The sequence below is a fragment of the Pseudophryne corroboree genome, chromosome 9 (assembly GCF_028390025.1).
Source record: "Pseudophryne corroboree isolate aPseCor3 chromosome 9, aPseCor3.hap2, whole genome shotgun sequence".
Taxonomy (NCBI): Eukaryota; Metazoa; Chordata; class Amphibia; order Anura; family Myobatrachidae; genus Pseudophryne; species Pseudophryne corroboree.
Genome location: NC_086452.1, coordinates 125,868,055 through 125,882,971, shown reverse-complemented (window position 1 = coordinate 125,882,971; position 14,917 = coordinate 125,868,055). Strand labels below are relative to the sequence as shown.

Here is a 14,917-nt window from a genome sequence, read left to right as displayed (position 1 = left end):
TTTCTTCCCAGACCAAATTAATCAATTGATATCCTCCCAATATTTGTTCAATGGGTCTATATTTCATTTGGTGTTGTCAGCTTTTTCAATATGATTCAGGTTGATCCCATGTGTATAATAAAATTTTTTTATAAACACATAAATTTAATGATATATAATAAACCTATTTCACTCACATGTATTAATGAGGAAAAATGTCAAAAAATTGTCAAAAAATTATTTTTATATATACAAAAATAGTGAAATATGTTAAAATAATATTATATTTAATAAGTTAATCTTATTGCTAGTAAAGGTACATATTGATAGGTTATATAATTATTACAAGCATCCGAAAATCTTGAATACTAATTAATAAAAATATGTGCAATAATGTGTCGCTAAATATTGATGTTTAAATCTATAAATAATGGTGTGAAAAGTTCCTCAACTACATATTCATGTGATTGCAATCATCCTAAATTCATGTCAGTTGTATATGAAGAGGAAGATAGTCCCTAGATCAAAACAAACTTGTGAATCTTTCTGATATTTAATCAAACAGACCTTTAGTCTCATATTTACTGAGTATATGTGGGCTACATTAATAAATCCATAATTAGGTACTTCACATATTTTTCTTATTTATTAGCCCTTATTATTTAGCCCTTAGAACGATCATATTGGATCGATTAGTCTAACCTAAAAAGACGGCATAGGAAGCTTCAGTGAATGCCGATCACGTGACCAGAGTGTCAGCGTGTGAGGTGACATAATGATATTGGATGTTTGATGCTGACAGGCGATTCCTATTGGCGGAAATGTAACTACTACCAGTATTTAAGGACAAACTGGGAGACAATCTGCTTCTGCCTCTGATGAAGCAAACAGCGAAGCGTGCGTCAGGCTAGCTGCGCACTTTAGGTAGTCACCGGATCATGCTCAGATAGATAGATTAGGAAAGATTTGTCATATTGCAGTCGAGAGTTTCTAACCCGTGCAAGCCGTGGGGCTTATTGAAAGCAAATAACAGAATTAGCTGCTAATATAATGCCTCACTGTGTGTGTAAAAAATACTATGTGTAATGAACTATACTGAACCTTATATCTAAGGCTGCACACTAAAGTTCTAATTCATATAATCATTGGACATTTAATTTATATGTGTGCCTATATCAAAAATTATTTATTTTGAAAGTGTCTCAACCCATGCAAAGTGTGGGGGTCACAGGGAGAAAATATTATAATCAGGTGCTGATAAAATAATTCACTGTGCCGAAATAACACTGTGTATTATGAATGGTATTAAATGGTGTTCACAAGGCTGTACAATAAAGCCCTGATACGCATATCATAAAACACTTAATGTATATATGAACCTATATCAGAAATGATTCAATAAAAGGCTGGATGTGTGTCAGGACACTAGTGACATGTTTCACATTTATAACAACTTTATAGTGATTATATATCCACTAATAGCACGTGTTATATAATCGTTGAATATATATAACCCTCCTAAATAAAAGGGCAACAGAGGGCGCCTAATATATTTAGGAACCAGATGTAAGATTCACTAGTGTATACTAGAGATGAGCGGGTTCGGTTCCTCGGAATCCGAACCCGCCCGAACTTCATGTTTTTTTACACGGGGCCGAGCGACTCGGATCTTCCCGCCTTGCTCGGTTAACATCGGATTCTCGCGAGGCTCGGATTCTATCGCGAGACTCGGATTCTATATAAGGAGCCGCGCGTCGCCGCCATTTTTCACACGTGCATTGAGATTCATAGGGAGAGGACGTGGCTGGCGTCCTCTCCGTTTATAGAGATTCGAGAAGAGAGTGAGACAGAGAGAGACACAGTAGTAATTTGGGGAGCATTAGGAGGAGTACTACTACTACTAGTACTTGCTGAAGTGATAGAGAGAGATAGTGTGACTGTATTATCTGACTTGTGGGGGATACACTGACAGTGGGGAGCAGTTAGAGTCTGAGAGCAGGACTCAGGACTCAGGAGTACATATAACGTATAGTGCACACTTTTGCTGCCAGAGTGCCAGCCACACTGCCATTGTTTGTGACCACACTGACCACCAGTATAATATATATTGTGATTGTCTGCTTAGGACTCAGGAGTACTACTTGCAACTTTGCAAGTTGCTGATAGTGTGACCAGTGACCTGACCACCAGTTTAATAATCACCACCAGTTTATGAGTTTAATATATATTATATATATATATATATATATATATAATTGTAAATAATATATATATAATATTGTATACCACCTAGCACCTACCCGTGTTTTTTTTTTCTTTCTTCTTTATACATACTACTATAGTAGCTTACTGTAGCAGTCTGCGGTGCTGCTGAGCTGACAGTGTCCAGCAGGTCCGTCATCAGTCATTACATAATAAATATATAATATATACCTGTCCGGCTGCAGTACTAGTGATATTATATATACATATATATTGATTTCATCTCATTATCATCCAGTCTATATTATCAGCAGACACAGTACGTTAGTCCACGGCTGTAGCTACCTCTGTGTCGGCACTCGGCAGTCCATCCATAATTGTATACCACCTACCCGTGGTTGTTTTTTTTTTCTTTCTTCTTTATACATACTACTATAGTAGCTTACTGTAGCAGTCTGCGGTGCTGCTGAGCTGACAGTGTCCAGCAGGTCCGTCATCAGTCATTACATAATAAATATATAATATATACCTGTCCGGCTGCAGTACTAGTGATATTATATATACATATATATTGATTTCATCTCATTATCATCCAGTCTATATTATCAGCAGACACAGTACGTTAGTCCACGGCTGTAGCTACCTCTGTGTCGGCACTCGGCAGTCCATCCATAATTGTATACCACCTACCCGTGGTTGTTTTTTTTTTTTTCTTCTTTATACATACTACTATAGTAGCAGCTTACTGTAGCAGTCTGTGGTGCTGCTGAGCTGACAGTGTCCAGCAGGTCCGTCATCAGTCATTACATAATAAATATATAATATATACCTGTCCGGCTGCAGTACTAGTGATATTATATATACATATATATTGATTTCATCTCATTATCATCCAGTCTATATTAGCAGCAGACACAGTACGTTAGTCCACGGCTGTAGCTACCTCTGTGTCGGCACTCGGCAGTCCATCCATAATTGTATACCACCTACCCGTGGTTTTTTTTTTTTTCTTTCTTCTTTATACATACTACTATAGTAGCTTACTGTAGCAGTCTGCGGTGCTGCTGAGCTGACAGTGTCCAGCAGGTCCGTCATCAGTCATTACATAATAAATATATAATATATACCTGTATTGATTTCATCTCATTATCATCCAGTCTATATTAGCAGCAGACACAGTACGTTAGTCCACGGCTGTAGCTACCTCTGTCTCGGCACTCGGCAGTCCATCCATAAGTATACTAGTATCCATCCATCTCCATTGTTTACCTGAGGTGCCTTTTAGTTGTGCCTATTAAAATATGGAGAACAAAAATGTTGAGGTTCCAAAATTAGGGAAAGATCAAGATCCACTTCCACCTCGTGCTGAAGCTGCTGCCACTAGTCATGGCCGAGACGATGAAATGCCAGCAACGTCGTCTGCCAAGGCCGATGCCCAATATCATAGTACAGAGCATGTAAAATCCAAAACACCAAATATCAGTAAAAAAAGGACTCCAAAATCTAAAATAAAATTGTTGGAGGAGAAGCGTAAACTTGCCAATATGCCATTTACCACATGGAGTGGCAAGGAATGGCTGAGGCCCTGGCCTATGTTCATGGCTAGTGGTTCAGCTTCACATGAGGATGGAAGCACTCTCGCTAGAAAAATGAAAAGACTCAAGCTGGCAAAAGCACCGCAAAGAACTGTGCGTTCTTCGAAATCCCAAATCCACAAGGAGAGTCTAATTGTGTCGGTTGCGATGCCTGACCTTCCCAACACTGGACGTGAAGAGCATGCGCCTTCCACCATTTGCACGCCCCCTGCAAGTGCTGGAAGGAGCACCTGCAGTCCAGTTCCTGATAGTCAGATTGAAGATGTCAGTGTTGAAGTACACCAGGATGAGGAGGATATGGGTGTTGCTGGCGCTGGGGAGGAAATTGACCAGGAGGATTCTGATGGTGAGGTGGTTTATTTAAGTCAGGCACCCGGGGAGACACCTGTTGTCCGTAGGAGGAATATGGCCATTGACATGCCTGGTGAAAATACCAAAAAAATCAGCTCTTCGGTGTGGAAGTATTTCAACAGAAATGCGGACAACAGGTGTCAAGCCGTGTGTTGCCTTTGTCAAGCTGTAATAAGTAGGGGTAAGGACGTTAACCACCTCGGAACATCCTCCCTTATACGTCACCTGCAGCGCATTCATAATAAGTCAGTGACAAGTTCAAAAACTTTGGGTGACAGCGGAAGCAGTCCACTGACCAGTAAATCCCTTCCTCTTGTAACCAAGCTCACGCAAACCACCCCACCAACTCCCTCAGTGTCAATTTCCTCCTTCCCCAGGAATGCCAATAGTCCTGCAGGCCATGTCACTGATAATTCTGACGAGTGCTCTCCTGCCTGGGATTCCTCCGATGCATCCTTGCGTGTAACACCTACTGCTGCTGGCGCTGCTGTTGTTGCTGCTGGGAGTCGATGGTCATCCCAGAGGGGAAGTCGGAAGACCACTTGTACTACTTCCATTAAGCAATTGACTGTCCAACAGTCCTTTGCGAGGAAGATGAAATATCACAGCAGTCATCCTGCTGCAAAGCGGATAACTGAGGCCTTGACAACTATGTTGGTGTTAGACGTGCGTCCGGTATCCGCCGTTAGTTCACAGGGAACTAGACAATTTCTTGAGGTAGTGTGCCCCCGTTACCAAATACCATCTAGGTTCCACTTCTCTAGGCAGGCGATACCGAGAATGTACACGGACGTCAGAAAAAGACTCACCAGTGTCCTAAAAAATGCAGTTGTACCCAATGTCCACTTAACCACGGACATGTGGACAAGTGGAGCAGGGCAGGGTCAGGACTATATGACTGTGACAGCCCACTGGGTAGATGTATGGACTCCCGCCGCAAGAACAGCAGCGGCGGCACCAGTAGCAGCATCTCGCAAACGCCAACTCTTTCCTAGGCAGGCTACGCTTTGTATCACCGCTTTCCAGAATACGCACACAGCTGAAAACATCTTACGGCAACTGAGGAAGATCATCGCGGTATGGCTTACCCCAATTGGACTCTCCTGTGGATTTGTGGCATCGGACAATGCCAGCAATATTGTGTGTGCATAAAATCTGGGCAAATTCCAGCACGTCCCATGTTTTGCACATACCTTGAATTTGGTGGTGCAGAATTTTTTAAAAAACGACAGGGGCGTGCAAGAGATGCTGTCGGTGGCCAGAAGAATTGCGGGACACTTTCGGCGTACAGGCACCATGTACAGAAGACTGGAGCACCACCAAAAACAACTGAACCTGCCCTGCCATCATCTGAAGCAAGAAGTGGTAACGAGGTGGAATTCAACCCTCTATATGCTTCAGAGGTTGGAGGAGCAGCAAAAGGCCATTCAAGCCTATACAATTGAGCACGATATAGGAGGTGGAATGCACCTGTCTCAAGCGCAGTGGAGAATGATTTCAACATTGTGCAAGGTTCTGATGCCCTTTGAACTTGCCACACGTGAAGTCAGTTCAGACACTGCCAGCCTGAGTCAGGTCATTCCCCTCATCAGGCTTTTGCAGAAGAAGCTGGAGACATTGAAGGAGGAGCTAACACGGAGCGATTCCGCTAGGCATGTGGGACTTGTGGATGGAGCCCTTAATTCGCTTAACAAGGATTCACGGGTGGTCAATCTGTTGAAATCAGAGCACTACATTTTGGCCACCATGCTCGATCCTAGATTTAAAGCCTACCTTGGATCTCTCTTTCCGGCAGACAGAAGTCTGCTGGGGTTCAAAGACCTGCTGGTGAGAAAATTGTCAAGTCAAGCGGAACGCGACCTGTCAACATCTCCTCCTTCACATTCTCCCGCAACTGGGGGTGCGAGGAAAAGGCTCAGAATTCCGAGCCCACACGCTGGCGGTGATGCAGGGCAGTCTGGAGCGACTGCTGATGCTGACATCTGGTCCGGACTGAAGGACCTGACAACGATTACGGACATGTCGTCTACTGTCACTGCATATGATTCTCTCACCATTGAAAGAATGGTGGAGGATTATATGAGTGACCGCATCCAAGTAGGCATGTCACACAGTCCGTACTTATACTGGCAGGAAAAAGAGGCAATTTGGAGGCCCTTGCACAAACTGGCTTTATTCTACCTAAGTTGCCCTCCCACAAGTGTGTACTCTGAAAGAGTGTTTAGTGCTGCCGCTCACCTTGTCAGCAATCGGCGTACGAGGTTACATCCAGAAAATGTGGAGAAGATGATGTTCATTAAAATGAATTATAATCAATTCCTCCGTGGAGACATTGACCAGCAGCAATTGCCTCCACAAAGTACACAGGGAGCTGAGATGGTGGATTCCAGTGGGGACGAATTGATAATCTGTGAGGAGGGGGATGTACACGGTGATATATCGGAGGATGATGATGAGGTGGAGATCTTGCCTCTGTAGAGCCAGTTTGTGCAAGGAGAGATTAATTGCTTCTTTTTTGGTGGGGGTCCAAACCAACCCGTCATTTCAGTCACAGTCGTGTGGCAGACCCTGTCACTGAAATGATGGGTTGGTTAAAGTGTGCATGTCCTGTTTATACAACATAAGGGTGGGTGGGAGGGCCCAAGGACAATTCCATCTTGCATCTCTTTTTTCTTTCATTTTTCTTTGCGTCATGTGCTGTTTGGGGAGTATTTTTTGGAAGGGCCATCCTGCGTGACACTGCAGTGCCACTCCTAGATGGGCCCGGTGTTTGTGTCGGCCACTAGGGTCGCTTATCTTACTTACACAGCTACCTCATTGCGCCTCTTTTTTTCTTTGCGTCATGTGCTGTTTGGGGAGGGTTTTTTGGAAGGGCCATCCTGCGTGACACTGCAGTGCCACTCCTAGATGGGCCCGGTGTTTGTGTCGGCCACTAGGGTCGCTTATCTTACTCACACAGCTACCTCATTGCGCCTCTTTTTTTCTTTGCGTCATGTGCTGTTTGGGGAGGGTTTTTTGGAAGGGCCATCCTGCGTGACACTGCAGTGACACTCCTAGATGGGCCCGGTGTTTGTGTCGGCCACTAGGGTCGCTTATCTTACTCACACAGCTACCTCATTGCGCCTCTTTTTTTCTTTGCGTCATGTGCTGTTTGGGGAGGGTTTTTTGGAAGGGACATCCTGCGTGACACTGCAGTGCCACTCCTAGATGGGCCAGGTGTTTGTGTCGGCCACTAGGGTCGCTTAGCTTACTCACACAGCTACCTCATTGCGCCTCTTTTTTTCTTTGCGTCATGTGCTGTTTGGGGAGGGTTTTTTGGAAGGGACATCCTGCGTGACACTGCAGTGCCACTCCTAGATGGGCCAGGTGTTTGTGTCGGCCACTAGGGTCGCTTAGCTTACTCACACAGCTACCTCATTGCGCCTCTTTTTTTCTTTGTGTCATGTGCTGTTTGGGGAGGGTTTTTTGGAAGGGACATCCTGCGTGACACTGCAGTGCCACTCCTAGATGGGCCAGGTGTTTGTGTCGGCCACTAGGGTCGCTTATCTTACTCACACAGCTACCTCATTGCGCCTCTTTTTTTCTTTGCGTCATGTGCTGTTTGGGGAGGGTTTTTTGGAAGGGACATCCTGCGTGACACTGCAGTGCCACTCCTAGATGGGCCAGGTGTTTGTGTCGGCCACTAGGGTCGCTTATCTTACTCACACAGCTACCTCATTGCGCCTCTTTTTTTCTTTGCGTCATGTGCTGTTTGGGGAGTGTTTTTTGGAAGGGCCATCCTGCGTGACACTGCAGTGCCACTCCTAGATGGGCCAGGTGTTTGTGTCGGCCACTAGGGTCGCTTAGCTTACTCACACAGCTACCTCATTGCGCCTCTTTTTTTCTTTGCGTCATGTGCTGTTTGTGGAGGGTTTTTTGGACGGGACATCCTGCGTGACACTGCAGTGCCACTCCTAGATGGGCCCGGTGTTTGTGTCGGCCACTAGGGTCGCTTATCTTACTCACACAGCTACCTCATTGCGCCTCTTTTTTTCTTTGCGTCATGTGCTGTTTGGGGAGGGTTTTTTGGAAGGGACATCCTGCGTGACACTGCAGTGCCACTCCTAGATGGGCCAGGTGTTTGTGTCGGCCACTAGGGTCGCTTAGCTTAGTCATCCAGCGACCTCGGTGCAAATTTTAGGACTAAAAATAATATTGTGAGGTGTGAGGTATTCAGAATAGACTGAAAATGAGTGTAAATTATGGTTTTTGAGGTTAATAATACTTTGGGATCAAAATGACCCCCAAATTCTATGATTTAAGCTGTTTTTTAGTGTTTTTTGAAAAAAACACCCGAATCCAAAACACACCCGAATCCGACAAAAAAAATTCGGTGAGGTTTTGCCAAAACGCGGTCGAACCCAAAACACGGCCGCGGAACCGAACCCAAAACCAAAACACAAAACCCGAAAAATTTCAAGTGCACATCTTTAGTGTATACACACCCTGAAGGTTTAACATAATACAGTAATGAACTGTGTTTAAATCAATGCTTTAGCCTACACCCATATAAGAACGTGCTGAGCCCTCAATATTTCCTGTTATAAATAACACAGAGGAATAAACAACTCCTATGATCTTACATAGATCATTAACATATATTGGTGTATAAGGATCTTAAGGGAATGAACATGATATATAATAACATCTTGATAAAAGATTTCTGACCACTTACTGCCACTCATTGTCACAGCTCTTAATGAGCCATAGTGATGCTATAATAAAACTTTGTGACAATTGAAAGGCTAGATACTGTCAGAGCTTAATAATTGTTTCTCTTTAGTGGATACATTTGTATCCGAATGTTCTAACGCTCCTATTGCAGTGGACACAACACTGCTCATGAAGCTTGGGAGAATACACAGGTGCTATTGAGACCTTATAACAGAGCTTGTACACTAACTCAGAGATATAGAGAAACACAGTACACATTTATCAATTTGATTACTTTATTGAGAGATATTTCAGTGAGGCACACAGCAAACCATTAGCTTTATATATGGTGACATCTGGAATCTGGCTTCAACGGTCCTATATTTGGAATCCTGGGAAGGAATACATAAAAATTTTGGGACATCTACTTTTGGAGCCCTCTTAGTTGTCAAATACGTGAATTACAAATGCATATGAAGTAAATATTTCTGATACACTCTTGACTATCTACAAATTTTGTTAGCAATATATGAGCTGATCCGGTGACATCTAGTGCGCATCAATTTCATTTTAAAACACGATTTCCTCTCTATTTACACTATTCTACTTTCCTTTTAATATTCGCTGGTTTTAATATATATCCTAATAAAAGTTATACCTTAATATAAGATTGTGTGCACCACTATAGGGCATTTCAAATTCTTTCTTCTCCTTTAAGACTTACCTTGCCTGTAGTAGCACCACCCAATATCTGGAAGAATATAAGAACATTTTTGATAGTATAAATGGTGGTCATTTATTGAATATGAATCTACTTGTGCGACCAGTATTACAGTAATTTCACCTTCAGCTCTACAAGCTTTTCTCAAGTTAAAAAAAGCCTTTATATCCGCACCTGTTCTTAGTCATCCAAATCCTGACCTGCCTTTTGTTATGGAAGTGGATGCTTCTGAAGTGGGAGTGGGAGCAGTCCTATCGCAGAAAGAGCCTGTGTATTCTAAACTTCACCCGTGCTCTTTTCTGTCCATAAAGTTCTCTGCTGCCGAAGCCAACTATGATGTTGGAAATCGTGAACTGCTTGCTATCAAGTGGGCTCTAGAAAAATGGAGGCATTGGTTGGAAGGGGTGAGACACGTGATTACAATCCTCACTGACCATAAAAACCTATCCTATATTGAATCAGCCAAGAGACTGAATCCAAGACAGGCACGATGGGCATTATTCTTCACTAGATTCAACTATGTGATCTCCTATCGGCCAGGATCAAAGAATCTTAAAGCAGATACCTTGTTACGAAGCTTCCTTCCAATTCAAAATTCATCCTGCTCTTCTGAACCAATTATTCCTGTTTCCAATATCCATGCTGGTCTTGCTCAAGATTTAGTCTCCCAGTTTCAAGCCAAGCAGTCTCTTGCACCCATGGGGACTCCCTCAGGACTCCTCTTTGTCCCTAAAGAGTACAGGAAAGCCGTTTTATCTGAATTTCATGTAAAAAGAGTCTCTGGGCATCCAGGGATTTTTAAGACTCTTGATTTATTGTCTCGCTCAGTTTGGTGGCCTTCTATGTGTCAAGATGTTAGAGAGTTAATTTTTGCTTGTGAGATCTGTGCTCAACATAAAACTCCTCATAAATCTCCCATGGGACATCTTCTGTCTCTTACGGTTCCCTCAAGACCTTGGTCCCATATTTCTATGGACTTTGTGGTTGATCTTCCTAAGTCATCAAGGTACAATACCATTTGGGTTGTGGTAGACTGGTTCAGTAAGATGGCTCACTTTGTTCCTCTTCACAAGTTCCCCAGTGCCAGAGAATTGGCAACCTTGTTTATCCAACATGTCTTTAAATTACATGGATTACCACAGGACATCGTCTCCGACAGAGGAACCCAGTTTATTGCTTGATTCTGGCGAGCTTTCTGTTCAGCCTTGGATATTAATCTTAGTCTGTCCTCTGGTTATCATCCACAATCCAATGGACAGACTGAGCGAGTGATCAAGTCTCTCGAACAGTATCTCCGTTGTTATGTTTCCAAGTACCATAACGATTGGGTGGACCATCTGGAATTTGCTGAATTTGCATATAATAATTCCAGTCACTCTTCTTCATCCATGTCACCCTTCTTTTGTCTCTCGGGTTTCCATCCTAGGTCTAACGCTTTTGACATCCTGCAGCAACAGACTTCTTCCCTTGATCCTGTAGCTCATCTGAGGAACATTTGGAGGAGAGTACATCTGGCACTCAACCAAGTCTCTGTTCGTTCCAACAAATTGCTGACAGACGGCGAAGACCTTGTACTTTTAAAGTGGGTGACATGGTGTGGCTGTCCACTCGAAATATCAAGTTACGCCAGCCCTCTCAAAAATTTGGGCCTGGATTCATTGGTCCATTCCAGATTATTAGACAGATTAATCCAGTAGCCTTTCGACTCCTTTTACCAAAATCACTTAAGATCAATAACACTTTCCCCTGTTCCTTGTTGAAACTAGCATTTGTGTCCCAGAGATTTAGAAGATCTTTCAGAAGGCCTGCCACTGTGTTAGTCCAAGGTCACAAGGAGTTTGTTGTGGAAAAGATTCTGGATTCCAAGTTCAGGAGGGGTCAAGTTAATTTCCTCATGCATTGGAAGGGTAACGGTCTGGAATAGAGAACCTGGGTACCAGAGAGGTTTCTTCATGCACCCAGACTTAAGAGGTCTTTCTTCTATGAATTTCCGGATAAGCCTGGTTCTAGGGGTTCTTAACCCTTCTTCAAGTGTGTGGGGGGGGTACTGTTACAATCCTGAGCACTCATGTTTTGTTAGTTATTGTTGTGATTTACCTTTGCTTCAGTTTGTGGAACAACAGGTCACATCTAGCTCCTGCATAGTTGTCTCCCAGTGCCTCCACTCCTGCACTCAGCAACTGACTCCACAGGTGTCTGGATTCTGTAATTACAGCTGGTTACCTGAAACCTACTATTCAGCTTGTCAGCCTGCTCAGTCTGCACTGCAGCTGCATGTTATATCAATTACTGAGGGCCTGTCTGGTGCTCACAGCTGATTGGTCCAGCCTGTTCTTTTAAGCCTCTCAATCCTAAGAGGCCTTGCCAGTTATAGCTACTCCATGCAGTGTTCTGCACGCTGGTTCCTCTCTGGTCTCAGTTCATCTGTCCAGTGGATTTTGCCTTGTTCCTGCATTGAATTCCAGCTTCACCAACTTGCTGATGACCTTAGTCTGCTGACTGCCATTACCCTGTCTCCAAGTGTCTGCACCCCAGTCCGTCCGTGTGCCGCCACCTCCTGTGTCTTCCCAAGAGTTCCTGCTGCTGTTCCATCTCCACGGCCCCAGTGTACCATCTGGCCGTGTGCACCCTGCAACCTTCTCCAGTTCCTGTTTGTTCCTGCGTATCCCTTCGGCTTGTCATATACAACACCTCTACCATAACTCTAGTCCAGTTCAGGTATCAAGTGACCCAGATAGGGAGCCATGACCTACACGTCGGGAGCCGCTAAGCCCATATCCCCTTGCGGAGTTCCCTGGTGAAAACCTCCCGGCGTGTTAGACTCTGCGCCTCTGTTTTGGGTAACGTCAACCACTTGGTACCTGATCCCAAATTCTGGATTCTGCACCAGCTCCTGACACTTCCTAAGGTGGTATTTAAATTTCACCTTAACAAAACAATTGTAGAGACGGCTTTTCAGGTACTTTCTGCGAGAGAAGCATCGCTGGACGTAGTCCGTGCATTAAGAATCTACCTGTATCGTACCAGTGCCATCAGAAAGATTTCACAAGAGGGGATGGCCTGCTACTAAACAGACGCTAGCAAGATGGCTTTGAATGGATATTTCAGAAGCATATTCTCAAGATGATCTCCCTGTTCCAGCTAATGTCTCTGCTCACTCTACTCGTAAGGTAGGTCCTTCATGGGCAGCACAACATGGTGCTTTAGCAGAACAGATATGTAAGGCAGCCACATGGTCTTCCATTAACACATTCATAAGACATAATGCCTTGGATACTTTTGCCTCTTATGACGCTGAATTCGGGCGTAAGGTTCTCCTGTCTAATCAGGAGCATCCCCACCACTAAAAATTGCTTTGGGAAATCCCATTGTTATCCTGTGGATAACCTGTGGACCCTGCAGGAGAAATATACGTTATAGTAAGAACTTGCCGTTGATAACTGTATTTCTCCTATGTCCACAGTTCCACAGGGATCCCACCCTGATGCACCTGATTTGAGGATCTTTATACTCACTAAACTCTTCCCTCTTGTATGGAAGGGTATGCATGTGTGTTCTTCTCGCCTGAATAGGGTTCTACATAATGCTGCTGCCTAAATGCTTTGGAATCCAACTGATTTGCCTGAGCCAGTGGGCAGGGATATATATGGATGATTGTATATGCACAAGAAGAGAAGTATGACTCTTGTTTGGGCGCACTCTTATTATGATATAAGTGTTGATAGATAGGAGATAAGCCTAACAATCAAAAAAGTGGTCTTTATTCCTGCTCTTTAGGATACATAGAGACTCAGCATGACCTATAGGACACATGTCTGAAAAAATGAAATGTTCAGATCTTAGTTATGCCTGAATAACCGCATATTGGAAGGTAGCTACATCTTAAGCTGCTTCCGTCTGCCAAAGATCTGTACAAACTGTGTTTGTATTAATGCACACTTCGTTGGGTTGAGTAAATGAGTGGGAAAACCCACACACTAGGAAATTCTGATAATCAACCACTATCTTGGGTAGATCGTGACGAATGAAGATTCAAAGGTAATGAAGTAGAGTATAAGTGGTGATATTGCTGTTGGTGTTCTTCTAACAGGGAAGGAAAACCTCCTACTCCACTGGGTATTCCCTAGAGGTCGCCCATCTAGGTACTGACCCAGCCCACCTTTGTTTAGCTTCCAAGATCGGACGAGATTGGGCGTAAGCGCAGGGGTATGGTGGAAGAAAGGTTTGACCCTATGCCACCAATGAGAGTGCACCGAAAATCGGAGGGATGGAGTCCTATACAGAAAATAATTAAAGATGGGACTGGGTGGTGGCTGCGGTTAGATGGAGGTTGCAGCAGTTGGATAGGTGCGAATCTGCTGTCCGCGTTAGACTGAGGAGACGTGTCCCCCTAGGGGGCACGCTCCCCAGAATCGTGGATGAGAGTTCACAGAAGGAAGATAGACGGAAAATGGAGAGGGTACAGAGTAGAAGGATTGGTGCAGGAGGGTGGAGATGTTACCTAGTATATTTGAATTGCAATATAGCGAATCCCTTGTAGGTTTAGCTGTCACTTTCTAGCCGAAATTTATTGGACAGGAACAGTATATTGCTTTCTGTAATAGGAGCTTATGCAAGAGACGGCTGAAATATGCCCTCTGTAATGACAACTGGGGTGATTAGCCCTTGGAAAGCAAAAAATTACAAAAAAACCCTGTTACTCACAGTTTGGAATTTGCCTGAGTCAGACTGTTGGTAAAATTGCACACCACCTGTCACTATCACATAGAGTGTGAAGGAAGAAGCCATATATCTCATGCTATTCATAGACAAAATAAATATTTCATGTTCATTCACTGGAAATTACCAGTATTGTAAATAGCAGGAATAACCTTTACAGATGTCAGTCAGGTGGATGCCCTTGGGGAGCAGAGAAAGTGCCCGCAAAAAGGTAAGGAGCCACAAATTGTCTGCCCCTATCACACGGTTGTATCACACAGTGCCCACAAACAAAAGTGCACACATGTATGTAATAACCTGCTGGAAATCACAGCACTATCTTATTTATAAATAACCTGGCTGGAGATACCCGCGTATTTGGTGACACAAATTACTGTACGATGCAGGATTATTCTGCTATAGCATAAAATTCAAGTGGTGACCCAAACTATTTCACAGATGCGGAATTAGTCTGCTAAAGCATAAAACTCAATTGTCAGGCATTAGATTAACACAGAAAAAATATATACTGAGTAATTCTGCTAAGGCATATATTATGAATCAATAAGGTATTAAATACCACCTATTCACTGGTCAGACAGGCAGGTGCCCATGAGGAATGAATCAATAAGGTATAAAGCATCATCCATTCAAAGGTCAGACAGGCAGGTGCCCAAGA

General features: G+C 43.6%; 1 pseudogene; it reads right to left on the bottom strand.

The window, feature by feature from the left end:
• Positions 1 to 13,641: 13,641 nt before the first annotated feature.
• Positions 13,642 to 13,760, bottom strand: LOC134964893 (5S ribosomal RNA; annotated as a pseudogene).
• Between the last annotated feature and the right edge of the window lie 1,157 nt (positions 13,761 to 14,917).